The sequence below is a fragment of the Alnus glutinosa genome, chromosome 5 (genome assembly GCF_958979055.1).
Source record: "Alnus glutinosa chromosome 5, dhAlnGlut1.1, whole genome shotgun sequence".
Classification (NCBI taxonomy): domain Eukaryota; kingdom Viridiplantae; phylum Streptophyta; class Magnoliopsida; order Fagales; family Betulaceae; genus Alnus; species Alnus glutinosa.
Window position 1 is genome coordinate 8,147,514 of NC_084890.1, and position 9,486 is coordinate 8,156,999.

Below are 9,486 nucleotides of genomic sequence, written 5' to 3' on the forward strand. Positions count from 1 at the left end.
TTATGCATAAATTATAACTTTAGTATGCTCTTAATCATATCTGTGAGTATGCATATTTCATAATTTTGAAATGCTCTTAGTCTTAACTATAATTATGCATAATCATAATTCTTAAAAATGCTCTTAATCATATCTGTGATTTATGCTCAAAATTCTTAAAGCAATATCATATGAGTAATGAAGCTTGGCATTAAAATCACATGAGCAACGCTTTGTAAAATTCTCCAACACTTTTTCAAAAGATTTGTAATAAAATCTTGTTGGGGGTTTTTCGGTGTTGTATCCCCTTACCTGAACTTGTCATTAGCGTCAAGGTCGAGCTTTAACCTAAATAAAACACGAGGATAAATTTAGCGGAGCGTTCTGAAATTTCAGTTCTAAAACTTAAATTAAAATCCTATATATAAATATACTTACAAAAATAATCATCCTTTTTACTTATACAATCTTTCTCCATTATTAGCTTAACACTTAAACCCATCTTCTCTAAAAAATATACTAATATTTCCAATAAAACCAAATTATTATTAAGGAACATTAATCCTAACACCAAATCTCTCAAAATCGACACTTAACTCAAACATCCAGTTTTCACTCACTACACAGTCTATTTCAAACCCAAATAAGCACCCACTCAGTTGATCAAGGAGCCCATACACCTAACACCAAAATTCATCAAATCTATCATAAAACAGGGAATACATTTCAGTAAATCCCACATCCGGAAACATCACAATACTAAACACTAACCGGATTACTTAAATACATGAAATACACTATATCATAACATATACATACTACACCACCCGAAACCACAATCAATCCAAAATTCACCAAGTGATCACAGCAACCTTCAACACTCAACTCACGGCTCAACCAAAACAGGGAGGAAAAACACCACACGCACACACACGGTTAGCCAAAAACAGGGGAGGCACCAAACACAGTTCAGCCGTGAATCAACAACAACAAAATACCCATAGCAAATCAAATACAATCTATCTAAATATCCACAATTGGAAATGGGGAAAAATCAAGAAATAAAACCCATAAAAATTACAAGAGATTACCCAGAGAATTTCTGAGAAAACCCACCGGAAAATCTCACACGAAAATCGCCGGAGTTCGTGTCTCAAAACTGTTGGAAATCGCTTCCCAAGCCACCAGAAATCGCCGGCGGTGACCTCCGTCGATCAGGTCTTCTTCGGTCTTTGGTGGGTCGTTCGGGTTTTGCATTCACGGGTCACGGGTTTCTCGGGACTCCGAATCTCTTCGGGTTGCGTGCTCTCTGGCTCGCCGGAAATCGACCTTCAAGCCGTCGGATTTTCGGCTTTGCTTCGCCGGAATCACCACCGTTGACCCACTGGTCGGGTCCTCCACGATCGGGTCTCTCCTTCCTCCGGTCTCCCTCGATCTCTCGGACTCATCTCTCAGCTCTCAACTCACTCTCTTTCTCTCTCGATTTCACTCTCTCTCGCTCGGTGGGTCTGCTTCAGCGAGAAGTAGAAGAACAGAAGAAGAAAGAAAAAAAATAACGAAGAAGGAAGAAGATGCAGAAAGAAAGAAGAGAAGAAGAATAATAAGGACAAGTCAACTTGCACGGCAAGTTGTGAAATTTTTTTTTTTTTTTTTTTTTTTCTACTTATTGAATAAGTTAACTAAACTTACTTAATAAGTTATTATTATTATTATTATTATTATTATTATTATTATTATGTCTAATAAATCTAGGATATTACAAATCGGGTCTATGGGAGAAACCTCCGGAACAGAAATGGGCAAAGCTGACCCAGCACACAGAACCGGAGAAGGAGACCCATTTACTGGAACAAGGACATCAAGGGCGAAAGATGAACCTTCGGCGACCTCTGGCGGTTTTGAAGACACACCCATCTTCTCAGGCGAACCCAAATCTCCCTCCAAAAGTTCTACATCACAATCCGGCCGAGAACCACGATCAGAGCTAGGAGAGCAAACGACATACTGGTTCCCCGGAGCAGGGGCACCGGACGGCAGAAAATCCAGCCCACCGAAGTTCTCTGGAGGTGCCGGAGACTTAACAGAACCCCCAAAGCCATTCGCCGGAGACAGACCATCCACAGGAAGCACAGCCCTATCTATCAGGGCTGATTCGTTGGGCTTCGGATCTTTCTGAACCCAACGAAACCTCCTTTTCTTCTTAGGTTTAGTCCTTCTCTTCCGCCCATTAACCTTGGGCTTAAAGCCAGGACCAAACTCAAGAAGCCCTTCACAGACCCTGTTGAAGGTTTGGTCCACCTCAGCCTTCAACTTCTCCAGCTGGCTCTTCCAGTTCAAAAGAGGAATACGTGTTCAACTCTCCTGTCAGCCGATTTCCTGCAGAAAACTCACCAAAGACGCAACCAATCTTGTCACGAGCAGCAGAGGCCGACACGACTCTCGTAAGTTCAGAACCACAACGGTAACAAACGTTGTCTGAGCCACACGAAATCTCAACCGGCGGCTTCTGCTCCTCCGGTCGTACACCATGCTCCTCAACCAAACAAATCATGGGATGAGACAACGACCTCTCCACCTCCAAGCGGCAGGGACCTGACCGCAAAACTTCTGCGAAAGAAGGCGCCCAAGTAGCGACCTCTCCTCCAACAGCATCGTCACCATTCCTCCTTGTCTTCTCTAGAACTGTTGCTGAATGATCCATTCCAAGCCTAATCGGGACTTTAAGGAAAGCATTGACCTTGCCCAGTTCAAGTACAAAACTCCTCCATCCCCTCCCATCGCGTCCTTCAGGAATGAAGATGATTCCCCTCCGGCCACCGGCTCCATAGACCGCCACTTCAAGGAACCTTCCAGCTGCGTTACCACCTCGTCTAACGATAACTACCTTAGACGCCTCCCTAAGGGACCTGATAAAGTCCTTCTCCCCCGGAAACCACTGCAGAATCTCCATTGTCGACGCCAACCATCCTATACTTTGAGCACTAAGAAGAACCAGCCCAGAAAAAGACTTCCTCCTTTCTACCAATCTCACCATCGAAGCTCCTTCTACCACCGTGAACACAAATGTCTTGGCCTCCACGCAACACCAACGCTCCATTCCTATTGGATTATGTCCCTATTGCCTTTATGAACAAAGGATCACAAGAACATGGCAAATAGTGAAGCTTCTGGTTTCTGTCCCCCAGCTCAGCCAAAATCACCATTTGAAGAACAAATATTCTTTGTACTAAGAACCAATTATTTATACTACGAAATCACTTATAAAACATCAATTAGAAATCTATAAATATTCCAACCAAACTTAATAACAAAATACAATTTTTTTTTTGTTAAAGTACTTCATAACTTTTAAACACAATAAATCAAAAATCCCAATTCATCTCTAAGATATATTCTTCCAGCATCACAATCTAGATCCAATATACAAAGAAACTACAAACTCGAAGTCCCTTCTTCCAACAATATAAATAACTAATACAGCGACATACTTATTGAAACCTCTAATTCTAACCAAACTCCAACAGTCAACTAACTGGGTATCGATCTCAATTCGAGTGACCTCTCTAGCTACTACTGATTTTTTTTTTTTTTTATATATAAAAAAGAGAAATAAAAGAATGACCTAATGCCTTGAGAGCAGCATCAATAATAGCGCAAGAGGAATTGCAAGATTAAGCTAAATAACATATCAAATTCGAAAACACTATGAGCCAATCAAATTCCCCGCGGAAAAAAATTTTGACTATGAACTTATCCAATGTCACATGATAGAGTAATCACTGCTATGCTATGAAGACATCAAATATACCACAAAGACATCAATTACCTAAAGCCCGATGATAAATTTATAACATGCTCACATGTTTAATTTTCTGCGTAAAATTCATTAAAAACATTGATAAATTTATATTTACATCAAGTTGCAATGATATTCGATACCACAAACCAACAAGTCAACAATTCTCCATAAGTAATATAAAGTAATGCATTTACCAAGTGCAGGTAATTTTAGATTAGGATTCTCTACAATTCTCTCAAATTCAGGCAAGTGATTATGAGACACCACTTATGAGAACCATCTAACCAGATAAGTGGTTGGACAGCCCAATTTTTATTTGGTCAAGTGGGTCCCATAAGTGATCTCTCACAATCACCTGCCCGAATTGTTTCAAATTCGAACAAATAATTGTAGAGGATCCTGATCCAATAATTTTCTCAACACACAAGTACAAGAAAATATCCAGTAATATAAAAATATTTTCTTTCATGCACAATGTTCTAAAATCGTGTTTAAACCAGGGTTGGCAATTTTGACACGATTCACGAACCCAATTCGAACACAACACGAAATTACAGGGTTAAGGTTTAGGCTAAACGAGTTGACAGATTGACTCGTTTACTGACACGATTATAAACGGGTTGGCGGCTCAACCCGCAGGTTGACAAGTTCAACCTATTTACTTATTATATATATATCAACAAGTGTCTTTACAGCCAAAACTTATATTAGGACCTGACTTATTACTACTGCAAGAGCACTAGTTTTCACTTGAACTTGTTTCAGACTCATTTTCACTGGGTTCAGTGTCTTGTATTTCTAACATTCTTATTAAATTTTCTAGTTCTTCCGTAGAGATTTTTAATTCACGCGGTCTAGTTCATCTAGGGAAACTAATGATAAGACTCTAGTTAGGCATTCGTTTGCCAGTTCAACCACAACAGAACGACAAAAACGAAGAGACTTAGATCTGGAAAAAGACTTAAGAAACCTTAAGTTAAAAGGAGTGCAAACAAGTTCTCAAGTAAGTCATCCTTGCTATATTGCAGACACCCAACTAGAAGAGGAAGAATCCCAAGGAGGAAATGTTTCCCCTACAGAATCTAACTTTATAGTTGAAATAGTCGTAGACCCCCAACTATGTACCCTAAGAAAACCTTTCGAGATAGATTTTAAAAAACTTAACGAAGATATTGATTCTGAAACAAATCTTGAGAGAAGAAAGATTTACCGCGAAAGGTTTAACCTTGAGCAAAAGAAAGAAATCTTAAGTCAAGTCGAAACAGAGATCCTCTATTTCGATTTTGTTGATGAATTTTATCCTGCTGAAAACACGGTAAAGACCATCACTAAAGAAAAGTGGGTAAAATAAGATAACATAGTTGTTTCTTCAAGTCACCCTCCACAAGAAACCATATTTTTTAAGCACCGTACAACAACGGTTAAAGCCTTTCCCTTTAAGGTTGCATATGAAAATACAGATGTTAAGAAGATCATTGAGCAAAACAATTACACCAACCAATACCTAAACTCCATAGGTAACCAGTTGGATAAAATTGAAGAAAAAATTGATAATAAGCCTATTAAGCAAGAGACTTATCAAACTTAAACTTTTACTATTTTCTTCTTTCTGCCGCACTCATCTTTGCAAGTCAACTAAGCGTCCTAGATCATACACTGTGTCCTATCCGTGCGTCCTCCCGACTTACTCGCCTTTCCCTCGGCCTAAACTGCTCTGACGGCACGTTGACGGCAGTGTCATCTCTCTAATAGCCTAGAATCTCAACAAAGAGTGGATGTAGCAAACAGAATAAACAGTGGCAGTTCAAATCAAATAACCAGCCACTTGGGCGGATGTACAGATTAAACAAAAATATAACTCAACCGTATGGCTCTGATACCAAAAGGGGGCAGAAGCTAATATACTTAGAAGTAAATAGTAGTAATGGTGGAATAGATAGAGAAATGATTAGAGTAAGTGAATAGAGTAATAAGCATACGAACTTAAAGTAATGCTTGATTTAAAACTTGATATGAAAACTTACAAATGAACTTATATCAGAGTTGCTCTGACATATACAAGCTTAGACATGATACTCGGAAGAGACATTACAAGTATTTGGCTTAAGAGAGGTTTGTATTACAGGTGTTTTGGCTTACAAAACTTTTTCAGAACTAGTCTCTCTGATTTACATTCGAATAGCCTCTGTCTTGAAACACTGACTTCTACTTCTTAAATAGACTTAGGAAGAGGGCTTCAATGCTGGAATCATGAGATGTCAGCATACTTAGTGCTGTCCGGAGTGCACCGAAAGTGGTTGAAAGCAGATTCCTTCTGCTTTTACTTTGGGTAGAAATTGCCGAAAGCTGGGTAACTTAGGTGAATAGTGAAAAAAGTCACTATACATGAATAGTATTTTGTCGGTTTGCCGACAAAACATTGTTCAGTTATTTGTCTTTTTGTGCCGATGAGAGCGAGCATTGTGGAACTCAGAAATCATACCCATCATAAGGATCTTGGGCATCTTGGAAAGGGTCAATCTGACTTAGGCGAATAGAAGATTCTACTGTAGAGTCTTTATCTTCTTCTTTATTGGCTTCATAAAATTACTCTGCAAAGGCAAGGGCAAAAGTTTTAAGATCCTTCTTGGTGGGCTTCTTCCCTTTAGAGGAGGTAGGAGATTCTAACTTAGGAACTTGAGGAAGCTTGGCAATAGGCTCAGGTGACTGGGTTTGAACTTGAGCCATTGGAGCTTGAGCTTGGGCTATTGAAGTAGCTTCTAACTTAAAAGAAAACTCAGCATTTAGGCAGGTTCGAATTCTGGAGAAGCCGAACTTATCCCACTACTTAACAGAGAACTGTCTAGCAACACAATTCTGGATTAAAATATATTGCCATTTCACAATCCATGAAACTTTGTGCTACGGAAGGTAGATCATATTGTTCGTCATTTCATACTTAGTCTTTTTCTTATCCTTATTGGCTTGGTTTGATATTTTCATATCAACACACATTTTTAGACCTTCTTTTTGGATAGCACTTATGATATTCCCGTAAGTGAGATTATCATACTCTATCACATTGCTTTCATTTACTAAAACTTGTTTAATCTTATGGGCAAACAGATGAGGTAAACCGTTAATGAATTTTTCTTTCCAAAACAGATGAAGTAAACCGTTACTATTTAGGTCGCTTAAGGTTGGACATCTTAAGTTGCTTAATTGGTCATGGATCCTAGATATGAGGTGACTAGGGGTTCTAATGAAGTGTTTTATTATTGTGTAGAACATGATGTAGCATCGGAACTTCCTAATCCAATTTCTTCATTGAATATAGGGATTCCTTCAGCATCAGTCTGTTCACTTACTCTCATCATTTCTCTATCTACTATTTACTTATTCTGATATATATATATATATATATATATATATATATATATATATATATATATATATATATATATATATATATATATATATATATATATAGTAAAAGTGTAAAATTGGAACCTTAAATTCATTTCGTATTGTTCTTCGCCAACCCTATAGTGCCTGTGGATAGACATCTCCAATTGATCTTGAGACCTATAAAGGGAAAACATAAATTTAAGGACTTTCCACCATAACAAGCTTAGGATCATATGCACAAAATTCATTACCAAGAAAACATAAAAGTAAACACAATTCTGCTTTGCAAAAATCTTTAAAAAATTTGAGTCGTGTCGGGTTAACATGACCTGCTTGTTTAATCGTGTCATGTTTAGGTTATGGGTTTCAACCAGATTAATAATCGTATCGGGTTTGGGTTGGCCTAATCGGGTTAACCCAAACCCGACACGCCAACCCGAATTGCCCACCCTAGTTTAAACAAGTAAAAATGATATTTTTCAAATTCTATTAGCTAAGCTACACACCTCGCTTGCTAACAAACCAAGTCGTCTCCCAAAAGTTGGGACAACAACTCACTTAGCACCAAAACTATTTATAACAATTCGTCAAAGCTTGAAAAACTACTATTAATTATTCTAATAAAGTAAAATTAAAATAAGAAAAACCGACACTATGAGTGACAATAATAAAATAACAATAAATGTGCCCTAAGTCATAAAGCCTAAACCTCATTTCTACAACCAAACTTTACTTGGCCTCGATCCCTTAAACTAAGACACAACAGCGCTCGAATTTCCTCCAAATTCTTCCAAACTTCCCATTAGTGCACATACATAGCTTTGGAATTCGTCTCTATCCTTCACCACCCTTTTTTTTTTACAAGGAAAATGTTAGATTAACAAAAATATTAGTTATATATGCATTATCACTCAAAAGGATTAGCTCATTTATCACCCTTAACAAAAGTACACATGCCAATAATGGAGAAGCTTGAACAGTACCTCAATTTCTTATGCTAAATACTGTTAAGGAAAGACACACAAAATGTGGCTCTTACTACATGTGTAGTGAATCCTATCTACACTTGGGGAAATAATTTTTGGGGGACGGAAAAGTCCATTTTTAGTAAAAAAAAATCAAATATAATCAAAAGTGTACTTTGATGTGATATCAAAGTACACTTTTTGATTATATTTTATTTTTTTTATGAAAAATGGCCTGCAAGGAGATGGTTTGCCGTCCCTATATATCGCCTCTCTTACACTTGATTCACGGGATGTGTCTTTCCTCATATATATATATATACACACACACACACATACAACTAGGTGTCCTAGGTCATATACTGTGTCATATCCGTGTGTTCTCCGACTTACCTCGCCTTCCCTCAGCCTAGCTACGTTGACAACACGTTGACGACAGTGTCATCTTTCTGAGATATATATATATATATCAGTACCAGACCTAACATTTCATACATGTCCATCAAACCCCTATAAACATTTTTGGACATCATGTTACCATATAGTACTGTAATTGAAAGGAACTCCTAAATGCATGACGCTGTTTTAATTTCAGTAAACTACAAATGCTGATAACCCAGCAGAAAACTACATGAAAATATTTCAACGAACAGCCCACAACATTTGGTCTCTGGTTTTTGACAAGCATCACAATTCTAAGGAGTAAACAAGAACACCCACAAAACCAAAAACAGAAAACCCACATAAAAATCCAATCTTTAAAGCAAAAGAAAAGAATACCCAAAAAGAAGAGGCACGCTCAACTGTCACCAGCCTCGTATGGCGAAGGATAGAGGAAGGATCATTCGATAGGCATTCGAGAATGTTCGTCCGAGTAGCTTATTCAAATCCTAGAGATCCGTTGCAAGGCTACACGTTTCATCAGATGTGTTAGTATGGGGATAAGGCGATAGAAGTGCGGATGAGCCGTTGAAGATGAAGAGATAAGGATAAGAAGCTTACGTTTCGTTCAGAGATTGGCCCCTGAGATTACTGAGCGCCAGTTGGATATGGGCTGCAAGTAGCTGGGTCGGTCATTGCAACTGGTCTGACTGTTAATAATCTGTTAATTAATTTGGGCTTAGAATTTTCTATATAGGCCTGCGTCCCTGTAATAGCAAAATCATGTGAATTGTTGGTATCTTGTAATAGCTTAGTTGATAATCAGGAGGCTCGATCTACCTCGAATCAGATCAGTACTTGTTTTTCATCATCCATTTGATTCAATACAACTTCATCCAATTCAATTCCATTTGTTTGTTCTTACAAGAATTTTACCAAAATATTCTACGTCACAACAACCGTGTTACATCAACA

The 9,486-nt window shown here is 38.0% G+C and overlaps 1 protein-coding gene across 2 annotated transcripts in view; it reads right to left on the minus strand.

The window, feature by feature from the left end:
- The window catches only part of LOC133869394 (uncharacterized), an 11,962-nt gene extending 2,891 nt beyond the window's left edge, over positions 1–9,071 (minus strand). Inside the window, exons 1-2 of one of the 2 annotated variants that reach the window (XM_062306383.1) lie at positions 8,911–9,071; positions 292–327 (exon numbers count right to left, since the gene is read on the minus strand). The gene's annotated coding sequence lies outside the window, so the exon portion shown is untranslated. Of the gene's footprint in view, positions 1–291; positions 328–7,273; positions 7,343–8,910 lie in introns of those variants that run through there. The other variant, XR_009900432.1, reaches the window with a different exon arrangement.
- Between the last annotated feature and the right edge of the window lie 415 nt (positions 9,072–9,486).